Source organism: Mesocricetus auratus, unplaced genomic scaffold, assembly GCF_017639785.1.
Source record: "Mesocricetus auratus isolate SY011 unplaced genomic scaffold, BCM_Maur_2.0 Super-Scaffold_100021, whole genome shotgun sequence".
NCBI lineage: Eukaryota > Metazoa > Chordata > Mammalia > Rodentia > Cricetidae > Mesocricetus > Mesocricetus auratus.
Genome location: NW_024429202.1, coordinates 1909166 through 1920806, shown reverse-complemented (window position 1 = coordinate 1920806; position 11641 = coordinate 1909166). Strand labels below are relative to the sequence as shown.

General features: G+C 42.6%; 1 long non-coding RNA gene across 1 annotated transcript; it reads left to right on the top strand.

Moving 5' to 3' along the window:
* Positions 1–1188: 1188 nt before the first annotated feature.
* LOC110341307 lies at positions 1189–10519 on the top strand. The gene is made up of 3 exons (XR_002383197.2): positions 1189–1483; positions 2032–2206; positions 9992–10519. It is a non-coding gene; the product is annotated as an uncharacterized LOC110341307 (long non-coding RNA).
* The last annotated feature ends 1122 nt before the right edge of the window (positions 10520–11641 follow it).

Here is an 11641-nt window from a genome sequence, read left to right as displayed (position 1 = left end):
ACCATTAAGGCAGAGCAGTCGGTGCAAATTAAAAAATTTGCATGTCTAAATTAAAAATTACAGTAATACATCATAAATAAATCTTTTAAATTCTCCATGGCCTCTATGCACATCCTTTCTTTGGTGTGTGTCCTATAACGGGGCCGTGAGAGCACAGGCTTTTCTGTGTCTGCCGCTGGGTTACATGCTTACTGGGCAGCCCCTGGGTTTACAGTGGGTTTGCGGCTTTAGATGACCCCTGGTGCTGGGACAGCAGAGAGAAGGGACACATTTTCTTCCTTTTCCTCCATGCAGTTCTCTTTTTTTTTTTCTGAACTGAAGATTCAAAGGAAGCACACAGAGGAGAGAACAGACGATTATTCGCCGCGTCTTCTCTTGTTGCAAAGTAAATATTTGCGTAAGGTGATGCGTCTTTTTCAAATAACTTTGAACTGTGAGGAAAATTACCAAGTTGTGTTTTAGGTAATATTTCATTTTGGAGCTATTAACACATTACTTGCAATATGGGAGGAAATTAGAGGGTTTTGAGTGATGAAAGCCACCTTTGGCATTAAAAAACTATTATTATTCCCTTGAAACGTTGAAGCAAATTAAAACAGGAAAATGAAACTTTCAAGTGCCCTGGATTTGAAAAGGCATTTTCCCCCCTTTCATTTGTCAAGAAAAAAAAAAAAAAAAAGAAGAATGAAATGACTTGTTTCATGGGAACCCTGGAAGAAATCATTTATAAGGGAGAAAAGTACTCTTTTCAAAATGCCTTTGCCAGAGTGTTTGGGGGCATGAAGCCGCCCTGGGCTCCTCTGGTGTTCCCAGAGTAAACTGGCCTTGGAGGGCAGAATACGGACCGGTGTGTGCGGGCTCAGCTGAGCCTCCGGTAATGGGACGCAGCAGCAATTAGAAAGCATGCTCTCTCTGCCCAGGATTCAACCCAGTTAACCTATCAGTAACCTATTAACCTAATTAAATAGAAAAGCCGTTCCATGGCGAAGTGCAGGACTTGACCTGTTTGTGGGTAGGAGGACATGTTGCAGGGAGTATTAGACCGTGGAGCGAGACATTTTTGACATATAACTTCGGCGTCTGGACACAGTTCTAAGTGGTGTTTCCTTGACAGCAGCTGGTGGAATTAGCTAGCAGGTTAGTCATCAGCGTAGAGCTGCTCCTCTGCCTTGTAGAATTTTACCTTAGACTATTTCTGGCAGTCTCAGGGAGTCCTTCTGCCGAAGATAGCTCTCCACCTGCCCGTGACTTCTAACAAGCTCCTAAGCTAAAAAGCTTTAGGTCAAGCCTATGCAGTCACTTGAACTTAGTAACCGGACACACAGCACCACACCCAAGTGTTGAATAAAAGCTCTTCTCCGGCTGGCTGTGTGAACTCCATGAACTGGTTCATGACTGTGGCTCTCAGTTTGCTCATCTGTGTAAAACGAGTGGGCTGGACGAGATGAGATCAGAGGGTTTTATTTCCCAGCTATTGATGCTTGTGAGTTTTTAAAAAATATTGCTACTTCTTTCTAATTTATCTCCTCTCTCTCTCTCTCTCTCTCTCTCTCTCTCTCTCTCTCTCTCTCTCTCTCTCTCTCTCTCTGTCTCTGTCTTTCTCTGTCTCTGTCTGTCTGTCTGTCTGCTTGTCTGTCTGTCTCTCTCTCCCCTTCACCAAAATCAAATGATTCTTGAATGACCTTGGCTAGAACTGTGTCATCTAATACAGTGGCCACGTATCTACTTACATTGCAATGACCTAAGATGACATTCACTGAAACATTTTCAGCTCTTTAATCCCCAGTCAAGCACTAAGTGCTCAGTGGTCACGCATGGTGTGTGGCTATGGGCTGACCAGCCCAGACCCACACCATCTCCATTACTGGAGATGATCTATGTGCACAATACACCTGCAGTTCAGCTGTGGCATAGTCTGTTCATGTTTGATGCGGACGATGACAAGGGAAGGCAAAGTCACCACTTTAACTGGGAAACACCGAGCAGCACCCACAGTGTTTAACTAGGCCCCAACTTGCTTCCTCACTGCAGAGTCATTGCGGACCGAGATGAGCCCTCCAAGTTCCACTGTCCTCCTCTGTGTAATTGGAGATGCTCCCTGCACCTATGTGGAGCCGTGTAAAACAGCTGCCATGTGCTAAGCTACAGAAGACACCTAAAGGATGCTATCGTACTATTCAGTTAAAAGTCCATGTTTGTATGTGGGGTAAGTGTGTGTGTGATGTATATGCATTTATGAATATGGATTATGAATACCTTGTGGTACACATGCATATGTATGTAAGGATGTCTTCCTCAATTATGCTCCACTGTGTTTTTTGAGACAGGATCTCTCACTGAACTTGGAGCTCACTGATTATGTAGGCTGGCTGGCCAGCAAGCCTCAGATACAGTACTGTCTTTTCTAGGTGTTGGCTTCTTCACACACTTTTTACCAAGGAAGTTATTTCTTCATCCCTACAGGAATTTTATGTGTTAAAAAATATTGGGCTGAGAATGAGAGTCATAGAAAAATATGATCACATGTATTTTGCTTCTAATGAAAACACTAGTTTAAAAAACGCTACTGTCAGGGAAGTTACAGAGCGGGCAGCTGAGAAGGCCACACCCCCTTGATGCTGCTTCTTGGCTGTGTGGCCTCCCCCATTTCCCACCCAGTATGCGGGGTCCCAAGTCTGTTTCCCTTACCTTGCCTTTATACCTAACATAACTGAGCACAGAGGCACCTAGTTCTGCTGGTGGCCCCACCTTGGTTGCCTGCTGCTAAGTTTGCCTCTCAGTCAACAAATTCTCGAAGGTGCTCCCAGGGTTGACAGATAGGATTTCTGCTTACCAGTTCTAAGTTCACTCTGCTCTGCTCACCCTGTCTGGAGGGCATCAAAGAATGGATATTTGTTGTCATGAAAAACTGTGGCTTCTTGTGCTTCAGGGACATCCTGAATGTTAGGGACATCCGTAGACATCTACTGTTTATTAGGGGTCAAGAAGGGAGAAGGATTTTTTTTAAAAGCACGCTAGTATTCATCACTGGTACTCTCTTGAGTTTCCATAAAGCCTTACTTCTTTTGTTTCTTACTATAAAGTGTCTTTGTAATGTCCATATTGAGGTAATTATTTAGATGAGTGGATGGCTACAACACTAAAATGTTTTGGGAAGGAGGAAATTTTTGTTTCAAAGCTCCCATTGTTAGTGGGTGGGGCATGATTTTGACTCGGTAGCATCTTTTAGCCTGGGCGTCCTGGCTTGTTTTCTTCACACACAACTGTCTCTACCTTTTATAATATTTATTACAATGATCTTACTATGCAGATAACCTCTGTTGACATTTAAAAATTTTATGAGCATATTTAGAAAATTCAAACAATGCAGAAAGGTACAAAATAGAAAAATATCTCTCCTGCAACTCCTGACTTCACTGAATCCTTCCAACAAAGACAAGGCCACTAAGGTTACCTGGTTTGATTTTCAGAGAAACATGTGTGATGTCTTTAAGTGACCTTCCTCTCAGTAATGAGAGACTGAATGCTTGACTTTCTGCAGCTGAACACACAGTTTCTTGGCTTTTACTAGATGGCTGTGCAGTATTTCACCACAGGGTTACTCTGTAGCACACTCAAGACATTCAATTCTTCCACACTTGATAGACATTTAGGTGGTTTCCAGGTGTTTGTTGTTTGTTTTTGTTTTTGCCATGACTAAGTATGATTTGTTTTATCGTTCTTTTGCAACATATCTGTCAAATCAATTTTTTTAGCACTGTGCATTTTTACTTTAGTATGTATTGCTTAACAGCCATGAGAAAACTTTGAACTTGCTAGTTCATTTTTCATTGGTGCAAGAGGCTTCTGCTTGCTGCAGGCTTCAGATACAATCACTGTAACGTTTCCCTGACAATTCAGTGGGAAATGGTTTCTTCTGACTTGTTTTCAGGCCTTTAATTGTGAGTAAGACAGAACATATTTTGTATTTTTATCTCCTCTCACCATCTGAGACCCCGCCCTACCCCTTACACTGCCTATGCCATTATTTGTTACTAATTTGTCAGAAGTTCTTCTTTCTCTTCTCTGTTAGAGCATTTTCTAAATTCTGTGTTTTTCAGACACAGTGTTCCTAATTGTTGGGCTCCTAACTGGTTAGGAACTATCTCCTCTATTCTCAGGGTTCTCCATTCATATAGTCATCCCTAAGCGTTTCCTTTGGACATTTTGTATTTGTGGTCCTCTGGAAGCAGAAGGGAATGATGTGGAAGCATGTTATCCCAAAGCAATTAGGAAGAGTGTTTCTTTCACTTTCAGCTGTAGTTGCTTTACTGAGCAATGGCCAGGAGTCCTTCTCACACCATCACAAAGCTGCCTCCTTGTCTTTTGTCTTCTTGAAATAGCAGGGCTTTGGCAGGAAGTTTCAAAAGTGCTTTCTGGGACAAACAAAACTATGGAAGGAAACCCATTGATATGGGCATTCATTTATTTGTGCAACAGGATTCTCTGACATATACCAAGCCTGTTCTTGGCAATAAGAGCAACTCAAGGACAAACTTATAATCTAATAAGAAAGGGCTGGGAGCCACTGCACTGAAAAAGAATTTATCTGCATCGAGAGTCTCAGCTCCATCCACTTCCATGACACTGAAATGCAAATGACGCTCCTGTATGGGAACCCCAAAGGAGAAGCCCTCCCGAAGTATGCAGTCCTGGAAGTGAAGGACTCCCCAGGTTGTGAAGACCACACCCACAACTTTTTGTTTTCATGCAATCTTTTAAATAGCAATCAGCTCTCCCTCAGAGGATCCGGTAAAAGAGCAAATGGGGAATCACCATTTGGTTCTTAAGTACAGAGAAATACAAAAGTACCTGACTGCATGATGACCAGGTTCTTGTTAGACATGAGTCTTTCTTGTAGATTGTTTTAAAGGAAGATGCCCTCTTCTGTCAGGTCTATTGTGTAGACACCAGTACTCTTACCTTCCATTTTCACTCTGTCCCCAATATCCAGAGCAAATGATGATCTTTGTAGAAAATCAGGAAGAAGTACTGAAAAGTATGAGTGGATAAAAGTAAGTTTACTTTTGGATCTTCCTGTAAACAACTGATGACTATAGAATACTCTTCTGTTATGAACTAGTGCCACTTTTTTATTAAATATGTGCCTTCTTATTTTGTGGTTCATTTTTCTTTCAAACATAAAGAAAAATGGGACAAATATGCCCAAAAGCCCATTAGGAGAAATCTCTCTCTAGAAGAGAAGCTACAAGGCAAAGCCCATCAGAAGAAATCTCTAGAAGAGCAGCTGCAAGGTAAAGCCCATCAGGAGAAATCTCTAGAAGAGCAGCTGCAAGGTAAAGCCCATCAGGAGAAATCTCTAGAAGAGCAACTACAAGGTGAAGCCCATCAGGAGAAATCTCTAGAAGAGCAGCTGCAAGGTAAAGCCCATCAGGAGAAATCTCTAGAAGGGCAGCTTCAAGGTGAAGCCCACAAACTTTAACTACTTAGCACCGCAGTGCTGTCCTTTGCTGTTTGCCTGACTCTGCAGTCAGATGGCACTGAGGATGAGGAAGTGACGGAGTCAAACCCATTTAGTGCCAAAGCAGAGCCCCCGTGACAAGAGAGAGACTAGCTTTCAGCATCAACCGTCTGTCCATGTGAAAGGGAGCTTCATCCTCCTCCACGTTGTAAACTGCCCTCCTGTAGTCCAGACCAGAAATCTTCTAACTGAGCTTCCCACTTATTGTTTGTGCAGTGTGTGGTTAATGCCTGTGTGCCTGCCTGGGGCTCTGGGTCAGCAAGGTTAAAGTCGTCTGAGTTTATCTTTCCAAGTTCCGTTTGAGAATTCCCATTTGCTGTCTCTGTGGTTTGCCTTCCATTTACTTTCTACTTTCCCCAACTCCCTGGAGGGGAACTTGGCCACATCCTCTGTACTATTCTGAGAAGCAAGAAGATCCAACAACAATTGTAGCCACTGTCCATGGTGTGGCATGGTAAGCATATTTGGAGTTTCTAAGGGTGAGCAGGGTTTAGCAAGTAAGAGATTTGTATTTCACTGGGAACAAATGGCTGAGTCACAGGGATGAAAACCTGTTTAGCAAGGCTCAAGAAGGGACAGATTACTTCTGACAGGTCTAAACAGCCCAGGCAGATAGGATCATTTAAGTATATTTAACAAACACTGACAATGGAATGCTTGATTAATGTCTCCCACCCAGATACCCAGGGACTGGCAGGTCACCTTCTCAAACCAGTAGGCAGTTGAAGAATTCTCCTTTATTATGCATGACTGTGACATGCTTCAGATGTTCTGCTGAGGAGGACATGCTCCATCAAGGCCTCAGTCACATTTCCCCTGATTTTTCTGCAGTGTGCTTGGAGGCTCTAGGATTACATACATACATACATACATACATACATACATACATACATACATGCCCCAATTACACTGACTAGTTTAAGACAAAATGAATAAAAACCAAAACTTCCTCTCCCTGAAAACTTGACAAGGGTCAAAAGTTTTTGGGATTTTAAATTTTGGTGAGTGGCCAGGCACCAAACAGCAGAGACCCTGCTGAGTCCTTGGCATGGTGCATTTGTTTGTGTCTCTTGTTGCTTGGTCTCTCGTTGGTGACTTTTCTTTGTTGCTGTGACCAAATACCCCAATCAAAGAAGCTTAAGAAATGAGGGTTTATTTTAGCTCATGGTTCAAGATACAGATCATCATGGTGGGGGAGTCAGAGCAGGGAAAGGCCCAAAGCAGCTGCACACACGACACCACAGTCAGGAAGAGGAGAGTGAGGAGCTCGCTCTCTTCATTGTCTCCCAGCCAGGGTCCTAGCCTAGGCAATCGTCACACCCAAAATGGGTGATGGGTCAACATAATCTACCACAGACATGTCCAGGGCCCCATTTACCAGGTGATTCTAGATTAGACAATTAAAACTATCATGTCCCTTTTGAATCAAAGTGAATTTTGAAGCCTTAGTCCTAAAATCCAGAGGCCAATTTGTCATCTAGTGGTGACAGCTCTGGTAGTCAGATTCATGATTCTGTCTCCTGCTACTGATGATGTTGTTCAAACATTTGAGCAAGGAGCTGGAGACAGTCAAGTTCACAGATCCCACTGGCTCTGTGGGTTAAACTCCAAGTGCTCATCTTTTTATGAGTGCCTTGCTTCTTGGTAGTTTCTGAGATTACAACAAATTCAGGATTCTGCTCTTCCAAAGAGATTATGACCAAATTGAATTGATATTTTACGTGAACTCTCTCTACTCTCTACCAGCAATGACATTGCTCTTTTGTATATGGCTGTGCCTGTCACATTGACGGTCCTCAGTAGACACTTAAAGGAGGGTACCTATAACTGGTTATGTGGTGCCAAGAGATCGCAGTCAGAGCTACCGACTTTATGGAGCTTGTTGGGAATATGACCTAATTGTCAGAAAAGTTTATGGTAGACAACAGACGAAGACACAGGCATGAGTGCCAGACTTGAAAAATAAAATGGGGGAGGAAAGACAGGAAGCTATGGGCAAAACACTCACTCATTGAATCTCCATTAAAGTCCTCAATTTCTTTCTGACCTTTCTCCCTACCCACCAGGCTTAGTACTGCACAATTTTGCATGGCTGCTAGAACAATTGACCACAGACTTAGCGTCTTAAAATAACAGATAAAGTCATTATTTCACAGTTCTGTAGGTACAACTCTCATGTGGACTACAACCCAATGTTACTTGTTTGTTTTCCTTTCTGGTATGTATGGGAAAGTTTCCACAGTAATTTATACCCATTCTTGACTTGTGAGCCTCCCCAGAATCGTCAAAGCCAGGAGTGGCAAGTCTAATCTTCCTTGCATACTATCAGGGTATCCCTCTGGTTCCTCTCCCAGCTTCAAGCACCCCTCCGATTGGCCCACTTAGATAATTTTGGGTTATCCTCCCATTTCCAGTCTTTAACTCAAGCTCTGGAGGTTAGGACATGGGAGTGTGTGTATGTGCGTGTGTGTGTGTGTGTGTGTGTGTGTGTGTGTGTGTGTGTGTGTGTGAGAGAGAGAGAGAGACAGACAGACAGACAGACAGACACAGAGACACAGAGACACAGAGAGACAGGGACAGAGACATAGAGAGAGACAGAGACAGAGAGAGACAGAGATAGAGAGCTAGTCAGTTTATCACTGGAAACCTTCAGTATCTACTTTTATAACACTCTAAGCTTCGTAGTATTGCTGATAACATTTGACAAAACTCTTTGATTGTGTATGCAATCACTCTCTGTCCCATTCCCCATAAAGCTTGCCCATGCCTTTTAGCTTGCCCTTAAATTCTCAATGCCTGGCACGGTCCTTGGTTTATAGTGTCTGGCAAATTTTTGGTGGATGAATTCACTTAGGACTTCATTTGTTCCCTACATAGGGATTTTTAGATGAGCATTTAGCAGTTTTAATCAGACACTGGTTCCCTGCTGCTGCTATTTCTACACATTAGAAAAGCCAGTGATTGTTAAAAAAAAGTTTCTTCTTAAGTCTCTGTTCCTTCATGCCAATTTGAGATACCTGTCTATCTTGGACTGGTGTGCTTAGCCATCAGGACCACCCATGGCAGGATTCCTTCACAAATCTCATCCTAGTGCTTAGCCTCCAGGAGATAACAGGTAGCATTTGCTGAGTACTTGGTGACTGGAGGAAGGTGGTGTGACTTAGTGACTAAGGGGTTTGTATTATGAGAGGATATTAGAGGCTGTGATGTTGTCCTCTACCTTATTCCACAAAGTAACTGGTAGAGTCAGAGATGTGCTAAGAACTTACAACACCTAGGATCAACAGTTAGTTATAAACACAATACTTCTTGCTGCCATATATAAGCAGTGTCACTGGCTACCAGTCTCGCTGGATAATTGGAAAAAGGCGTCACACCGGAGGGACAAGAAAAGGGAGGAGAATTAGTGTTTTTGCCTTGTATTCTTGGAATTACCATGGACTGATTGCAGAACCTAGAGCCATTATTCATTTACCATAAATTTAACTACTTGCATTTATGAAATAGATATGTCTTTTGAGGTTTGAAATAAATACTTCATGTGGAAAGTACCTAACAAAATACCTGATTTCATAGATGTTATTTCTCTTTATCCTTCCCCTGTCTCACAAAAGGTTTCAAAGAGTTAAGTATTTTTCTTTGTAAACATGTTTTCAAAGCACGACTGTTATTCTCTTCTATAGTTTTCTGTGTTAACATAATAAAAAGCAGCCAATGATAAGTGGGAATTCTGTTTCCTCCCAAGTCACTAGCCATATAGGTAATAAAATGACTGAGAAAGTGGAAAGGCCCTGGGGTCATACACCTTACCCCCCAGAGCACATGTGGCCAGGGGGACCAGGAACACTGGTGGATGAATTGACACTAGAGGATAAATGTCACAAACCTCACTGTCTTAGAGGAAGTGTCCCATGACTTGGCAGCCCTTTGTCCAGGAAGGACACACGGAATTTTATTTAGGAACTGCCCCATGCCCAGTAGGATTTTGATGTGTTTATTGACGTGGTTGCCTGTATAAATCAGAGTTTGATAAGGTTTTGGGGCCTGTAAATGAGCTTTTCGACTACTGTCCTGAATAGGGGAACACATGCTTATGGCAGCAAATAAGTTCCTGGGGGAAAAATTGCTCATGTGATGAGGTGCACAGCCATGAGAGTTAGTGAGCCCACTGTCTGCATGTGTGAAGGAGGGGCAGTGAATGAGCTCAAAGAGCCATCAAAACAGGAACAGCCTTAAAATGTTTTGAAAAAAAAAACACATTAATGCCAGAAATAGAGTAAAATGACCCATTAGGAGGGCACGCTGGAACTCAGCTGAACTTGTTTAACTTTAAAGCAAGTAAGTGCTAGTTTGGTTTGAACGATACGTGGCGGTGATAAAGGGGAGCATGTGCCCTCACGAGTCTCTTTGTGGATTAGAACATCTAAACTGATGAGCCTGTCCTTTCCTATGTGTCCTGTTCCGCAGCAGCATTGCATCACGGGACCCCAAGCCGCCTGACTGCTGCTTCTCCCAGGTGCCCCCCACTGCCTTCCTCCTGCCCAGCCACAGCACAGAGCTTCAGCTCACTCATGCACGAGCCACAGTGTGGAGCTTCCTTCTTGAACTGCGGTGGCTTCCATGCTTGTCAGGCTCGAGGAACTAAGCAGCGCCACAGCTCTGCAGGGCTGCCCCGTGCGCGCTGTTCCATTTGGGCCTCTTCTCAGGCTGACAGTCACCTGCCATTCCCCCCCTTTGATCCACGAGTGCTCAAGTTTCTGAGCTATTCCCCCTTCATGACGGATTTTGCTGGGCCCCTGCCTGTCTGCTCCTGCCTGAAATCTGACTAGATCTCAGGAATTCTGCCAGAGCCCGGGAGTTATCTGGATGTCTGGGATTCCCCCTCTTTGGTAGTTTCATTTTGAGTGGAATATAAGGCTAGAAAGACAATTTACAGAAAGTGTGTCTTAAAAAGAAGTGAAGAATGTTGAATTATAAATCAGGGATGATCCTTCTAACCACAAAATACGCAATTATTTGAAAAAAATTTAAATCATATTTATGCATCTATTTATTTGTGTGTGTGTGTGTTTATAAGTATGTATGGAGGTCAAAGAACAGTTTTCTTCTTTAAATGGAAAGCCATTCATGTCTATTTGTATTAGATAGGTTAATAATGCCTAAATGACAAAGAAATGTGCTGGGTGAAAGTGGCACAGGGACATTGGAGGGGACTGCTATGGCTTCATATGTATCCATATTCGAAGCTGCAGAGGACAGCTTGTTAGAGTGGGCTCTGCCTTTCCTCCATATGGATCCCTGGGATCCAGCTCAGGCTGTCAAATTCGGTGACAAACACATTTACCTACGTAACTATCTCATCTATTCTCAGATAAGAAGCTAACACCTTTTACTAACTCCATGTGAGGGCAATAGAACAGTACAAGTCTGTGCGTGTGAACTTTACATAGGCACGCAAGCAAATGGATACCTTATCAATTGAGGTTACACATATTAATACCTGTTTCTCATTTTCCCAAATAATCACTTATGCATTCATAGGCCCAGTTGCATATGTTTGTGTATGTGTGATATACACGTAGACTAAGTACATATTTATATACTACACATATGTATAAACATGGGTATGTGTGTGTGTGTGTGTGTGTGTGTGTGTGTGCATATGGGTATAAATGCATACATGCCTCTATGGTGGGAAGGAGGGAAATGGAAAAAGGGCAGGAGATGGGAAAGTGAAGAGTTATTAACGTTATAGTTTTAGGTAAAATTTGTTTATCTTATCCTTTCATATTTTTAGGGAATTCATATTATTAAGGATAATCTCTTTTAGTTAAAGCCAATTGAAAGTGATTGTTAGTCACATCTATAAAATGCTTTGGTAGCAAACTATATACTATTTGTTTCCCCAGTTGGGGTGTCATAATCTCACCAACTGGATACATAATCACACCAGATTAGACTACCAAGCAATGGCTAATTCTGGTCAAGTGTACTTTCAAACTGCCCTGATTTTCTTGGGTTTACACTCTTGACTAAGTCTTTGGGCTTCCTTCCATGATTTTTCTTGGGTTTACACTCTTGACTTAGATCATTGGGCTTCCTTCCATGATTTTCTTGGGT